A 17,538-nucleotide genomic window follows, 5' to 3' on the forward strand; every position below is an offset into this window, starting at 1 on the left:
ATCATTTTTTTAATTTTTATTTTTATTTTTTTAAATTAAATCAACATAAAAAACACAAGATACACTTACGATTAGTGCACCAACCCAAAAAAAATATTATCGGTATCGTTTTTTTTTTAAATTAAAAAAAAAAAAAATTAAATCAACATAAAAAACACAAGATACACTTACGATTAGTGCACCAACCCAAAATAAATATTATCGGTATCGTTTTATTTTTTTTATTTTTAAATCCACATAAAAAACACAAGATACACTTACAATTAGTGCTCCAAGCCAAAAAACCTCCCTCCCCCATTTACACTCATTCACACAAAAGGGTTGTTTCTTTCTGTTATTAATATTCTGCTTCCTACATTATATATCAATATATATCAATACAGTCTGCAAGGGATACAGTCCGTAAGCACACATGATTGTGCGTGCTGCTGCTCCACTAATAGTACTAACCTTTAACACTTCATTTGACTCATTCTCATTCATTACTAGTTTCTATGTAACTGTTTTTATATTGTTTTACTTTCTTTTTTATTCAAGAAAATGTTTTCGATTTATTTATCTTATTTTATTAATTTTTTTAAAAAGTACCTTATCTTCACCATACCTGGTTGTCCAAATTAGGCATAATAATGTGTTAATTCCACGACTGCATATATCGGTTGATATCGGTATCGGTAATTAAAGAGTTGGACAATATCGGAATATCGGATATCGGCGAAAAGCCATTATCGGACATCCCTAGTTGCAACTCTCTACTCCCATCTAGGGCTAGATATATATTTTTTCATCATTCTAGCTATAGTGGAAGGGGGGGCCCTCACAACCTACTAACTAAACGTGGGTCCACACAAAGTAGGCAAGACATGTATGTGTGTGTGTGTGTGTGTGTGTGTGTGTGTGTGTGTGTGTGTGTGTGTGTGTGTGTGTGTGTGTGTGTGTGTGTGTGTGTGTGTGTGTGTGCGTGTGCGTGCGTGCGTGCGTGCGTGACGCTCCATCATGCGTGGACACGGAGCTGCTATTGTTGAACGTCCACATTCTTTGCCCCGATTGCAGGCTGGCAGGCGAGGAAAAGGAACTGAACGTGACGTCTCAGACCTTGTCGCCATGTTCCTGGCATAAAGGCGTCCTCGCACGTTACGTAACACCGCGTGCCTGTCGTCCGCGGCCCGCTCTTGTCGTCCACACCTTCTGCGTGTTTGTTTTGCGCCTGAAAAGTCTTTGTCCATCATGAACATTCCTTTATGTCAAGCACTTGGTGAGCTTATAAACGCCATCTGTGGCGCCCATTTTTAGGGGTGTGCCTAACTGTTAGATCCCATTCCAGTTCTTGGGGTGATGCTCCCATTCTGACTCCATTCCAACCCATTATTGCCATGTGTATATATGCAAATGTCATTATTAATATATGCACACTTTTAAGTCATCGTTAATATATGCAAACTTATGTCATGATTAATATATGCAAACGTATGTCATAATTAATGTATGCAAACTTATGTCATGGTTAATATATGCAAACTTATGTCATGGTTATTATATGCAAACTTATGTCATGGTTAATATATGCAAACTTATGTCATGGTTAATATATGCAAACTTATGTCATGGTTAATATATGCAAACTTATGTCATGATTAATAAATGCAAACTTATGTCATGGTTAATATATGCAAACTTATGTCATGGTTAATATATACAAACTTATGTCATGGTTAATATATGCAAACTTATATCAAGGTTAATATATGCAAACTTATGTCATGGTTAATATATGCAAACTTATATCAAGGTTAATATATGCAAACTTATGTCATGGTTAATGAATGCAAACTTATGTCATGGTTAATATATACAAACTTATGTCATGGTTAATATATGCAAACTTATGTCATGGTTAATATATGCAAACTTATGTCATGGTTAATATATGCAAACTCTTGTCATGTTAACGTATGCAAACTTATAATTAATATATGCAAACTTATGTCATGGTTAATATATGCAAACTTATGTCATGGTTAATATATGCAAACTTATGTCATGGTTAATATATGCAAACTTATGACATGGTTAATATATGCAAACTTATGTCATGGTTAATATATGCAAACGTATATCAAGCTTAATATATGCACACTTATTTCATGGTTAATATATGCAAACTTATGTCATGGTTAATATATGCAAACTTATGTCATGGTTAATATATGCAAACTTATGTCATGGTTAATAGATACAAACTTATGTCATGGTTAATATATGCAAACTTATATCAAGGTTAATATATGCAAACTTATGTCATGGTTAATATATGCAAACTTATGTCATGGTTAATATATGCAAACTCTTGTCATGTTAACGTATGCAAACTTATAATTAATATATGCAAACTTATGTCATGGTTAATATATGCAAACTTATGTCATGGTTAATATATGCAAACTTATGTCATGGTTAATATATGCAAACTTATGACATGGTTAATATATGCAAACTTATGTCATGGTTAATATATGCAAACGTATATCAAGCTTAATATATGCACACTTATTTCATGGTTAATATATGCAAACTTATGTCATGGTTAATATATGCAAACTTATGTCATGGTTAATATATGCAAACTTATGTCATGATTAATATATGCAAACTTATGTCATGGTTAATATATGCAAACTTATGTCATGGTTAATATATGCAAACTCTTGTCATGTTAACGTATGCAAACTTATAATTAATATATGCAAACTTATGTCATGGTTAATATATGCAAACTTATGTCATGTTTAATATATACAAACTTATGTCATAGTTAATGAATGCAAATTTATGTCATGGTTAATAGATACAAACTTATGTCATGGTTAATATATGCAAACTTATGTCATGGTTAATATATACAAACTCATGTCATGGTTAATAGATACAAACTTATGTCATGGTTAATATATGCAAACTTATGTCATGGTTAATATATGCAAACTTATGTCATGGTTAATAGATACAAACTTATGTCATGGTTAATATATGCAAACTTATATCAAGGTTAATATATGCAAACTTATGTCATGGTTAATATATGCAAACTTATGTCATGGTTAATACATGCAAACTTATGTCATGGTTAATATATGCAAACTCTTGTCATGTTAACGTATGCAAACTTATAATTAATATATGCAAACTTATGTCATGGTTAATATATGCAAACTTATGTCATGGTTAATATATGCAAACTTATGTCATGGTTAATATATGCAAACTTATGTCATGGTTAATATATGCAAACTTATGTCATGATTAATACATGCAAACTTATGTCATGGTTAATACATGCTTACTTATATCATGGTTAATATATGCAAACTTATGTCATGGTTAATATATGCAAACTTATGTCATGGTTAATATATGCAAACTTATATCATGGTTAATATATGCAAACTTATGTCATGATTAATACATGCAAACTTATGTCATGGTTAATACATGCTTACTTATATCATGGTTAATATATGCAAACTTATGTCATGGTTAATATATGCAAACTCATGTCATGTTAATGCATGCAAACTTATAATTAATATATGCAAACTTATGTCATGGTTAATATATGCAAACTTATGTCATGGTTAATATATGCACACATATGTAATGGTTAATATATGCAAACTTATAATTAATATATATACAATATATTTTTTTATTTTTTTTAGAAATAGCTTTAAAAATACACTAAAATTATTGGGTCCCACTAATTAAAGTAATACAAATAAGTCATACATTTTGTCAAAATATATATATACATATATATATCCAAAAAATTGCCCAAAATATATTTCAAAATGGAATATGTGATGTAAAGTAATTAGAGCCTTAAATATGTCAATAATTCATAGCATTGATTCATTATGATAATTTTTTTTTTCTTTTCTAGAAATGGCTTTAAAAATACACTCAAATTATTGGGTCGCACTAATTAAAGTATTAAAAATAAGTCATACATTTTGTCAAAGAATATATGTCTTTATAGGAAACGCACAATATCCAAAAATTTGCCCAATATATTTTATAAAATGGAATATTTGATGTAAAGTAATTAGAGCCTTAAATATGTCAATAATTCATAACAACATTGATTCATTATTATCATTTTTAAAAAAAATTTTTTTTAGAAATGGCTTTAAAAATACACTAAAATTATTGGGTCCCACAAATTAAAATATTAAAAATAAGTCATACATTTTGTAAAAAATATATATATATATATATATATATATATATATATATATATATATATATATATATATATATATATATATATATATATATATATATATATATATATATATATATATATATATATATATATATATATACATCCAAAAATTTGCACAAAATATATTTCAAATGGAATATTTGATGCAAAGTAATTCGAGCCTTAAATATTTCAATAATTCATAACAACATTGATTCATTATTATAATTTTGTATTTTTGTTTTTAGAAATGGCTTTAAAAATACACTAAAAGTATTGGGTCCCACTAATTAAAGTATTAAAAATAAGTCATACATTTTGTCAAATAATATATGTCTTTATGGGAAACACACAATATCCAAAAATTTGCCCAAAATATATTTTAAAATGGAATATTTGATGTAAAGTAAATAGAACCTTAAATATGTCAATAATTCATAACAACATTTTTTCAATATTATCATTTTTTTTCATTTATTTTTTTTAAATTTTTTTTAGTAATGGCTTTAAAAATACACAAAAAATATTGGGTCCCACTAATTAAAGTATTAAAAATAAGCCATACATTTTGTCAAGAAAAATAAAATAATATATATATATCCAAAAAATTGCCCAAAATATATTTCAAAATGGAATATTTGATGTAAAGTAATTAGAGCCTTAAATATTTCAATAATTCATAACAACATTGATTCATTATTTAAATTTTTTTTTTTTTTTAGAAATGGCTTTAAAAATACAGTAAAATTATTGGGTCCCATTAATTAAAGTATTGAAAATAAGTCATACACTTTGTCAAAAATAAATAAATAAATACATTAATTAAAAAAAAAAAAATATATATATATATATATATATATATATATATATATATATATATATATATATATATATATATATATATATATATATATATATATATGTATATATATGTGTGTATATATATATATATATCCAAAAATTTGCCCAAAATATATTTAAAAGTGGAATATTTGATGTGAAGTAATTAGAGCCTTAAATATGTCAATAATTCATAACAACATTGATTAATTATTATAATTTTTATTTAAAAAAATATATACTTTTTAGAAATGGCTTTAAAAACACACTAAAATTATTGGGTCCCACAAATTAAAATATTAAAAATAAGTCATACATTTTGTCAAAAAAACAAACAAAATATATATACTGTATATCCAAAAATTTGCCCAATATATATTTCAAAGTGTAATATTGATGTAAAGTATTTAGAGCTTTAAATATTTCAATAATTCATAACAACATTGATTCATTATTATACATTTTTATTTTATTTTTAGAAATGGCTTTAAAAATACACTAAAATTATTGGCTCCCACTAGTTAAAGTATTAATAATAAATCATACATTTTGTCAAATAATATATGTCTTTATGGGAAACACACAATATCCAAAAATTTGCCCAAATTATATTTCAAATTGAATATTTGATGTAATGTAATTAGAGCCTTAAATATGTCAATAATTCATAACAACATTGATTCATTACAATCATTTTTTATTTATTTTATTTATTTTAGAAATGCCTTTAAAAATACACAAAAAATTATTGGGTTCCACTAATTAAAGTATTAAAAATAAGTCATACATTTTTCAAAAAAAAAAAAAAAATCTATATATATATAAATATATATCAACAAATTTGCCCAATATATATTTAAAAATGGAATATTTGATGTAAAGTAATTAGAGCCTTAAATATGTCAATAATTCATAACAACATTGATTCATTACGATCACTTTTTATTTTTTATTTTTATTTTACAAATGCCTTTAAAAATACACAACAATTATTGGGTCCCACTAATTAAAATATTAAAAATAAGTCATACATTTTGTAAAAAAATAAAAAAATAAAAAATAAAAAATAAAAAATGTTATATATATCCAAAAATTTGCACAAAATATATTTCAAATGGAATATTTGATGTGAAGTAATTCAAGCCTTAAATATTTCAATAATTCATAACAACATTGATTCATTATTATAATTTTGTATTTTTATTTTTAGAAATGGCTTTAAAAATACACTAAAATTATTGGGTCCCACTAATTAAAATATTAAAAATAAGTCATACATTTTGTAAAAAAAAAAATATATATATATATATATATATATATATATATATATATATATATATATATATATATATATATATATATATATATATATATATATATATATATATATATATATATATATATATATATATATATATTCAATTTTGAAATATATTTTGGGCTAATTTTTGGAGATATATATATATATATCTCCAAAAATTAGCCCAAAATATATTTCAAAATTGAATATTTGATGTAAAGTAAATAGAACCTTAAATATGTCAATAATTCATAACAACATTTATTCAATAGTATCATTTTTTTAAATTTTTATTTTTTAATTTTTTTTAGAAACGGCTTTAAAAATACACAAAAATTATTGGGTCCCACTAATTAAAGTATTAAAAATAAGTCATACATATTGTCAAAAAAAAATAAAATTATTTTGGGCAATTTTTTGTATATATATATATATATATATATATATATATATATATATATATATATATATATATATATATATATATATATATATATATATATATATATATATACAAAAAAATTTTGTATATATATATATATATATATATATATATATATATATATATACAAAAAATTGCCCAAAATATATTTCAAAAATGGAATATTTGATGTAAAGTAATTAGAGCCTTAAATATTTCAATAATTCATAACAACATTGATTCATTATTTAAAAAAAAAAAAATTTTTTTAGAAATGGCTTTAAAAATACAGTAAAATTATTGGGTCCCACTAGTTAAAGTATTGAAAATAAGTCATACATTTTGTCAAAAAATATATATATATATATATATATTTATATATATATATATATATATATATATCCAAAAATTTGCCCAAAATATATTTAAATGGCTTGGGTAACAACATTGATTCATTATTGTCATATTTATTTTTTAAATTTTTTTTTAGAAATGGCTTTTAAAATACACAAAAATGATTGGGTCCCACTAATTAAAGTATTAAAAATAAGTCATAAATTAAAAAAAATTAAAAAACTTTTAACACTTAAGTCTCTAGATCTTTTATGGACAGAATTTCTAGGCGCAGTCAGGGCGTTGAGGGGGATCTGGTTTGGTGGCTGCAGGATTAGGTCTCTGCTTTTTGCAGATGATGTGGTCCTGATGGCTTCATCTGGCCAGGATCTTCAGCTCTCGCTGGATCGGTTCGCAGCCGAGTGTGAAGCGACTGGGATGGGACTCAGCACCTCCAAGTCCCAGTCCATGGTTCTCGCCCGGAAAAGGGTGGAGTGCCATCTCCGGGTTGCGGAGGAGACTCTGCCCCAAGTGGAGGAGTTCAAGCCAGATGAGGTGGTTCGGGCATGTGGTCAGGATGCCACCCGATCGCCTCCCTAGGGAGGTGTTTCGGGCACGTCCTCGGGGAAGACCCAGGACACGTTGGGTAGACTATGTCTCCCGGCTGGCCTGGGAACACCTCTGAAACCCCCGGGAGGAGCTGGACGAAGTGGCTGGGGAGAGGGAAGTCTGGGCTTCCCTGCTTAGGCTGCTGCCCCCGCGACCCGACCTCGGATAAGTGGAAGAAGATGGATGGATGGATGGAAGTGTCTAGATCAACTTAAGATCTGTATATCTGTTGATTATAAATGTATACATTTAATTTTTTTTTTTTGAAGAAAACCTTTTCTATGGCAAACACAAAATATTATGTTTCCCCCCACCCAAAAATAATTAAAAAAATAAATAAAATAAGTCATACATTTTGTCCAAAAAAAATATATATATATCCAAAAATTTGCCCAAAATATATTTCAAATGGAATATTTGATGTAAAGTAATTAGAGGCTTAAATATGTCAATAATTCATAACAACATTGATTTTGATTCATTATTATTTTTCAAACAATGACAGTTTTGAATAAATAAATACAAATAAAAACGTCATTATTAGAGTCAACTTTGCAAGTTACAACTTTTTCTTGTCACATTTCACCTGTTTGCTCTTTTATTACACTTTTAAATTTTTTGGTAATAGTATTTTTAGGGATTGTTAAAAAAAAGTAGCTGGGGGCCACAAATGGGACGACCCCTGAATTTAAAGACCCCGGAAGTTTTTTTTATATTTTGCCGAAAGTGTCACCTTGTCGTTTCAGCATGGAACACACACCGACTCGGAACTATTCCACGTCTTGCGTGAATAAGAACCCCACCGCTCGAGTGCTCGTCACGTGGTGCGCGCGGGACTCACCGGAGTTCCTCAGCTTCCGGTTGCGGAAGACGGAGATGATGACGAGCAGGTTGCCCAGCACGTCCACCACCGTGGTGAAGATCAGCACGCTGGCCAGGACGCCGATGACCCACGCGGGCCGGCCGCCGCTCTCCTCCGCGGCGGTCAGCGTCGTGCGGTTGCCGTGGAGGAGGAGCGCGTGCAGCGTGTCCGGCATGGCGCGCCCTCACTGGCCGCCGAGCGGGCGCGGCGCCCGGCGCGCTCCGCCTCCCTCCGTGGGTCCGGAGCGGAGCATTAGCAGTCTTTTTTTTTTTTTTTTTTTTTTTTTTCTTCCACTGATGATCGCTGTTATCGAGGCGTGGGCGTGGAGGTGGCGTGACCTACATAAAGTTACACCATCTTTCTTGGTGTCGGCGCGGAAAGTCTCCCGCGAAAAGTCCCCGCCGGGAGGGGAGCTGCATGGTGCTCAGCAGATGTGGGTGGGGGGGTGCGGGGTGCTCCTCTCGCCGTTGCCGCTCGCGTGTTTTTGTGGCAAAACGTGCCAAATGCGTCTTCTGGTGCAAAAACAGCCGGGACACGTCTTGCGTGGATCCACTGCTGCAACGCACGCGCCTCCATGCCTGCGCGGTCCCGGAGGAGCACCACCCCCCCCCCCCCCACACACACTTCTCGTGCACGCGCACACTCCCTCCTGTGAGGCGCGCAGCGTGGAGGTATACCCCTGCGCGTAACACTTTTACACATCACCTCCCACGCCCTTTATATTCTCTCTCTCTCTCTCCCTCTCTCTCTCCATCTCCCGGCATGCACAGCGACGCCAACATCAGCCCACGTTATAACCCGCGGGCTAAATGGAGCTCATTAATGGCACGAGCTCCGTTCAAACGCGCATCTTTTGCAGCACATTCATAAAAAAAAAAAAAAAAAAAAAAAAAAAGAACGATACGTTTTTCAAAATAAGAGCGCTCTGTTGAAACGCATCTTTTGCAGCACATTCATAAAAAAGGTAAACATAGACGATCTTTGATGGGATTTTATTCCATTTATTTATTTATTTTTTCAAAATAAGAGCGCTCTGTCGTTTAATTAAGCTCGTCCATGTTGATGTAAATCTTAGGACAACTCCCCCACATGATTTGATTAGGATTTCCCGGCATGACGATTCCGTACAGAATCGATTCTTGCGATATATGATGATAAAAAACACTTTTTAAAGCAGGTCTTGGATGTGAAAGTGGACTAAAAGAGCAAACAGGTGAAATGTAAAAAAAAAAAAAAAAAAAAAAAAAGTGGAATAAAAGAGCAAACAGGTGAAATGTAAAAAAAAAAAGTGGACTAAAAGACCAAACAGGTGAAATGTAAAGAAAAAAAAGTGGACTAAAAGAGCAAACAGGTGAAATGTAAAGAAAAAAAAGGTGGAATAAAAGAGCAAACAGGTGAAATGTAAAGAAAAAAAAGGTGGAATAAAAGAGCAAACAGGTGAAATGTAAAGAAAAAAAAGTGGACTAAAAGAGCAAACAGGTGAAATGTAAAGAAAAAAAAGGTGGAATAAAAGAGCAAACAGGTGAAATGTAAAGAAAAAAAAGTGGACTAAAAGAGCAAACAGGTGAAATGTAAAGAAAAAAAAGTGGACTAAAAGAGCAAACAGGTGAAATGTAAAGAAAAAAAGGTGGAATAAAAGAGCAAACAGGTGAAATGTAAAGAAAAAAAAGGTGGAATAAAAGAGCAAACAGGTGAAATGTAAAGAAAAAAAAGTGGACTAAAAGAGCAAACAGGTGAAATGTAAAGAAAAAAAAGTGGACTAAAAGAGCAAACAGGTGAAATGTAAAGAAAAAAAGGTGGAATAAAAGAGCAAACAGGTGAAATGTAAAGAAAAAAAAGTGGACTAAAAGAGCAAACAGGTGAAATGTAAAGAAAAAAAAGGTGGACTAAAAGAGCAAACAGGTGAAATGTAAAGAAAAAAAAGGTGGACTAAAAGAGCAAACAGGTGAAATGTCAAAAAAAAGGTGGAATAAAAGAGCAAACAGGTGAAATGTAAAGAAAAAAAAGTGGACTAAAAGAGCAAACAGGTGAAATGTAACAAGAAAAAGTTGCAAGGTTGAATATTGCATATTTTGTGTTTTTTGCCATAAAAAACAGTTTTTTGACAAAAAGGTTCAAACAGCACAAACAAACTTTTTGCCACATCATTTAAAGTGGCCCACCACATCATTTAAGGTAGCCCTGCCACATCATTCAGGTGGCTATCAACATCATTTAATGTGGCTTTCCACATCATGTATGGTAGCCCACCACTTCATTGAATGTGGCCTGCTATTGTCATTTAAGGTGGCTTTCCACATCATGTAAGGTAGCCCGCCACTTCATTTAAGGTGGCCTGCTATTTTCATTTAATGTGGCTTGCCACATCATGTAAGGTAGCGCACCACTTCATTTAATGTGGCCTGTTATTGTCATTTAATTTGGCTTGCCACATCATGTAAAGTAGCCCGCCACTTCATTTAAAGTGGCCTGTTTCTGTCATTTAATTTGGCTTGCCACATCATGTAAGATAGCGCACCACTTTATTTAAAGTGGCCTGCTATTGTCATTGCTGCGATGACCGCTGATGTTTCTGTCCGAACAAACAATCTTTGTGCGCGCCGTCGTCACCGCCGCTTGTAATGGTCGCGTCGCGCGGCGTGAGTCTGTCCAGACGCAGGACCGCGCCGGCCGTCCTCCGTCGTGTCCGCCAGATGTGCGTGTGCGCCGCCGATAATCCCCCGCGCTGACACATTGAGGCCGCCGTCCTGCTCCGATGGTCCCGCCCCCTGCAGGGCGAGGAGCCATGAAAGAAATCTAGAGTCAGCCTCCTTGGCCTGATGTGAGGAACACACACACACACACACACACACACACACACACACACACACACACACACACACACACACACACACACACACACACACACACACACGGTGAAAAATGGCGGTAATTCTGCCCGTGAAGCGAGTGGCGGCGAGTGGCGTGCGTCACAGGCCTGCTGGGATCAATCGGCGCGGCGCTGATGCAATTTTCCCGCCCTGAATGGTCTTTTCAATAATCACGGCGGAGAATGTTCCGGCACACCAGCCAACAACGATGTGGACCGCCGTTATCTCGCCCACATTTGTCAAGTCGCCGGACGCCACGACGGACACCCCCACCACCTTTGACCCCGCCCACCATCTTGGCTCACGTTCTGGCAAGACAAAAACGCCCCAGCGCTGGCAGGAGCGCACCACACCGAGTTGTGTTAGAGTAGTCAGCGTGCAGCCGCACATCCTAACATCGACCAACGCGGCAAACGTGAGCAGCGAGACGGTCGTGGCGGTCTGAGGCCGCACGAGTGCTGCAGGCGGCGGGGAGCTTCGGTTCATTCAAAGGGGAATTTGGACTACATTACATGTCCGTATATGGATGGATGTGTTGGATGTGTTGGATGTGCTGGATGTGTTGGATGTGTTGGATGTGTTGGATGTGTTGGATGTGTTGCTCGATAATGTGGCCAGCATTGATGAATGGATGGATGCACAGGAGGTGTTGATGGATAGGTGTGAGGATGGATGGATGGTTGGATGTTGGTCATGGATTGATGTGTTGGTGGAGGAGTTGGTCAGGTTGGATGGATGGCTGGATTATGGATGGGTGGATGTGGGTATGTAGATGTACATGTGGTTGGATGGATGGGTATGGTCGTATGAATGGGTGTATGTCACTTGGTGGATGGATGTATTGATGGATAATGGATGGGTTGTTGGTTTGAGTAAATTGATGGGTGGCTCGGTGGATGTTGGTCCATGGATGGATGTGTGCATGGGTGGACGGATTGGGTGTATTGATGGATGGATGGATGGATGGAAAGTTTGGTGGGTGGGTTGGATGTATGAATGGGTGGATATCGGTCAGTGGATGGATGTGTGCATGAATGGATGGATTGGGTGTGTTGATGGATGGACGGAAGGGTGGGTGGGTTGGACGTATGAATGGGTGGATGTCGGTCAGTGGATGGATGTGTGCATGAATGGATGGATTGGGTGTGTTGATGGATGGATGGAAGGGTGGGTTGGATGTATGAATGGGTGGATGTCGGTCAGTGGATGGATGTGTGCATGAATGGATGGATTGGGTGTGTTGATGGATGGATGGAAGGGTGGGTGGGTTGGATGTATGAATGGGTGGATGTCGGTCAGTGGATGGATGTGTGCATGAATGGATGGATTGGGTGTGATGATGGATGGATGGATGGACGTGTGGGTGGGTGGGTTGGATGTATGAATGGGTGGATATCAGTCAGTGGATGGATGTGTGCATGGATGGATTGGGTGTGTTGATGGATGGATGGAAGGGTGGGTGGGTTGGATGTATGAATGGGTGGATGTTGGTCAGTGGATGGATGTGTGCATGAATGGATGGATTGGGTGTGATGATGTATGGATGGAAGGGTGGGTTGGACGTATGAATGGGTGGATGTCGGTCAGTGGATGGATGTGTGCATGAATGGATGGATTGGGTGTGTTGATGGATGGATGGAAGGGTGGATGTTGGTCATGAATTGATGTGTTGGTGGAGGAGTTGGTCAGGTTGGATGGATAGCTGGATTATGGATGTGGGTATGTAGATGTACATGTGGTTGGATGGGTTGGGGAAATGGATGGATGGGTATGGTCGTATGAATGGGTGTATGTCACTTGGTGGATGGATGGATAATGGATGGGTTGTTGGTTTGAGTAAACTGATGGGTGGCTCGGTGGATGTTGGTCCATGGATGGATGTGTGCATGGGTGGACGGATTGGGTGTATTGATGGATGGATGGATGGATGGAAAGTTTGGTGGGTGGGTTGGATGTATGAATGGGTGGATGTCAGTCAGCGGATGGATGTGTGCATGAATGGATGGATTGGGTGTATTGATGGATGGATGGAAGGGTGGGTGGGTGGGTTGGATGTATGAATGGGTGGATATCGGTCAGTGGATGGATGTGTGCATGAATGGATGGATTGGGTGTGTTGATGGATGGATGGAAGGGTGGGTGGGTTGGATGTATGAATGGGTAGATGTCGGTCAGTGGATGGATGTGTGCATGAATGGATGGATTGGGTGTATTGATGGATGGATGGGTGGGTGGGTTGGATGTATGAATGGGTGGATGTCAGTCGGTGGATGGATGTGTGCATGGGTGGATGGATTGGGGGTTATTGGTGGATGGTTGGGAGTTTTTAGTATATTGATGGGTGGCTCGGTGGATGTTGGTCCATGGATGGATGTGTGCATGGGTGGACGGATTGGGCGTATTGATGGTAGGGTGGGTGGGTGGGTTGGATGTATGAATGGGTGGATGTCGGTTAGTGGATGGATGTGTGCATGAATGGATGGATTGGGTGTATTGATGGAAGGGTGGGTGGGTTGGATGTATGAATGGGTGGATGGGTGGATGTCGGTCAGTGGATGGATGTGTGCATGAATGGATGGATTGGGTGTGATGATGGATGGATGGAAGGGTGGGTTGGACGTATGAATGGGTGGATGTCGGTCAGTGGATGGATGTGTGCATGAATGGATGGATTGGGTGTATTGATGGATGGATGGGTGAGTGGATTGGATGTATGAAAGGGTGGATGTCGGTTGGTGGATGGATGTGTGCATGAATGGATGGATTGGGTGTATTGATGGAAGGGTGGGTGGGTTGGATGTATGAATGGGTGGATGGGTGGATGTCGGTCAGTGGATGGATGTGTGCATGAATGGATGGATGGATGGAAGGGTGGGTTGGACCTATGAATGGGTGGATGTCGGTCAGTGGATGGATGTGTGCATGAATGGACGGATTGGGTGTATTGATGGATGGATGGATGGATGGAAAGTTTGGTGGGTGGGTTGGATGTATGAATGGGTGGATGTCAGTCAGCGGATGGATGTGTGCATGAATGGATGGATTGGGTGTATTGATGGATGGATGGAAGGGTGGGTGGGTGGGTTGGATGTATGAATGGGTGGATATCGGTCAGTGGATGGATGTGTGCATGAATGGATGGATTGGGTGTGTTGATGGATGGATGGAAGGGTGGGTGGGTTGGACGTATGAATGGGTAGATGTCGGTCAGTGGATGGATGTGTGCATGAATGGATGGATTGGGTGTATTGATGGATGGATGGGTGGGTGGGTTGGATGTATGAATGGGTGGATGTCAGTCGGTGGATGGATGTGTGCATGGGTGGATGGATTGGGGGTTATTGGTGGATGGTTGGGAGTTTTTAGTATATTGATGGGTGGCTCGGTGGATGTTGGTCCATGGATGGATGTGTGCATGGGTGGACGGATTGGGCGTATTGATGGTAGGGTGGGTGGGTGGGTTGGATGTATGAATGGGTGGATGTCGGTTAGTGGATGGATGTGTGCATGAATGGATGGATTGGGTGTATTGATGGAAGGGTGGGTGGGTTGGATGTATGAATGGGTGGATGGGTGGATGTCGGTCAGTGGATGGATGTGTGCATGAATGGATGGATTGGGTGTGATGATGGATGGATGGAAGGGTGGGTTGGACGTATGAATGGGTGGATGTCGGTCAGTGGATGGATGTGTGCATGAATGGATGGATTGGGTGTATTGATGGATGGATGGGTGAGTGGATTGGATGTATGAAAGGGTGGATGTCGGTTGGTGGATGGATGTGTGCATGAATGGATGGATTGGGTGTATTGATGGAAGGGTGGGTGGGTTGGATGTATGAATGGGTGGATGGGTGGATGTCGGTCAGTGGATGGATGTGTGCATGAATGGATGGATGGATGGAAGGGTGGGTTGGACCTATGAATGGGTGGATGTCGGTCAGTGGATGGATGTGTGCATGAATGGATGGATTGGGTGTATTGATGGATGGATGGGTGAGTGGATTGGATGTATGAAAGGGTGGATGTCGGTTGGTGGAGGGATGTGTGCATGGGTGGATGGATCGGGGGTTATTGGTGGGTGGTTGGGAGGTTTGAGCATATTGATGGGTGGCTCGGTGGATGTTGGTCCATGGATGGATGTGTGCATGGGTGGATAGATTGGGTGGGTGGATGTCGGTCAGTGGATGGATGTGTGCATGAATGGATGGATTGGGTGTATTGATGGATGGATGGAAGGGTGGGTGGCTTGGATGGATGAAAGGGTGGATGTCAGTCAGTGGATGGATGTGTGCATGAATGGATGGATTGGGTGTATTGATGGATGGAAGGGTGAGTTGGATGTATGAATGTGTGGATGTCGGTCAATGGATGGATGTGTGCATGGGTAGATGGATTGGGGGTTATGGGTGGATGGTTGGGAGGTTGGATGTATGGATAGGTGGAGGCCAGACGGTGGATGGATGTGTGCATGGGTAGATGGATGAGTGTTGGTGGGTGGGTGGATGGATGAATTGGAGGTATTGATGGATAGGTGTGAGGATGGTTGGATGTTGGTCATGGATTAATGTGGTGGAGGAGTTGGTCAGGATGGATGGATGGATGGATTATGAATGAGTGTGGGTATATAGATGGATATGTGGTTGGATGGATTGGGGAAATTGATGGATGGGTATGGTCGTATGAATCGGTGTATGTCACTTGGTGGATGGATGTATGGATTGATAATGGATGGGTTGTTGGTTTGAGTATATTGATGGGTGGCTCAGTGGATGTTGGTCCATGGATGGATGTGTGCATGGGTGGACTGATTGGGTGTATTGATGGATGGATGTATGAATGGATGGAAGGGTGTGTTGTATTTATGAATGGGTGGATGTCGGTAAGTGGATGGATGTGTGCATGAATGGATGGATTGGGTGTATTGATGGGTGGATGGAAGGGTGGGTGGGTTGGATGTATGAATGTGTGGATGTCGGTCAATGGATGGATGTGTGAATGGCTGGATGGATTGGGGGTTATTGGTGGATGGTTGGGAGGTTGGATGTATGGATAGGTGGAGGCCGGTCGGTGTAAGCATGTGTGCATGGATGGATGGATGCATGGGTAGATGGATGGGTGTTGGTGGGTGGGCGGGTGGAGGAATTGGGGGTATTGATGGATAGGTGTGAGGATGGTTGGATGCTTGTCATGGATAAATTTTTTGGTGGAGGAGTTGGTTATGTTGGATGGATGGCTGGATTATGAATGGGTGGATGTGGGTATATAGATGGATATGTGGTTGGGAGGATGGGTATGGTCGTATGAATGGGTGTATGTCACTTGGTGGATGGATGGATGGATAGATGGGTTGTTGTTTTGAATATATTGATGGGTGGCTCGGTGGATGTTGGTCCATGGATGGATGTGTGCATGGGTGGATGGATGGGGTTATTGATGGATGGTTGGGAGGTTGGATGTATGGATAGGTGGATGCCGGTCAATTGATGGATGTGTGGTCGGATGTATTGGATGGATGGATGATGGATGGGTTGGATGTATGAATGGGCGGATGTTGGTCAGCAGATGGGTGTGTGCATGAGTGGATGGATTGGGGGTTATTTGTGGATGGTTGGGAGATTGGATCGATGTCGGTCGATGCATGTGTGCATGGATGGATGGATGGACGATGGATTCATGGGTATAAGGATGGGGGTATGGATGGATGAAGGAATGTGTGGATCTGTAAGTGGATGTACGTGTTGGTAGATGATTCGGTCAGTATTGTTGGATGGGTTGTTAAATGAATCGTTGAGTGGGTGATGGATGGGTGTTGGTGGGTGGGCGGATGGATGAATTGGAGGTGTTGATGGATAGGTGTGAGGATGGATGTGTGGATGTTGGTCATGGATTGATGTGTTGGTGGAGGAGTTGGTCAGGTTGGATGGATAGCTGGATTATGGATGGGTGGATGTGGGTATGTAGATGTATATGTGGTTGGATGGATTGGGGAAATTAATGGATGGGTATGGTCGTATGAGTGGGTGTATGTCACTTGGTGGATGGA

The sequence above is a fragment of the Entelurus aequoreus genome, linkage group LG05 (assembly GCF_033978785.1).
Source record: "Entelurus aequoreus isolate RoL-2023_Sb linkage group LG05, RoL_Eaeq_v1.1, whole genome shotgun sequence".
Lineage (NCBI taxonomy): Eukaryota > Metazoa > Chordata > Actinopteri > Syngnathiformes > Syngnathidae > Entelurus > Entelurus aequoreus.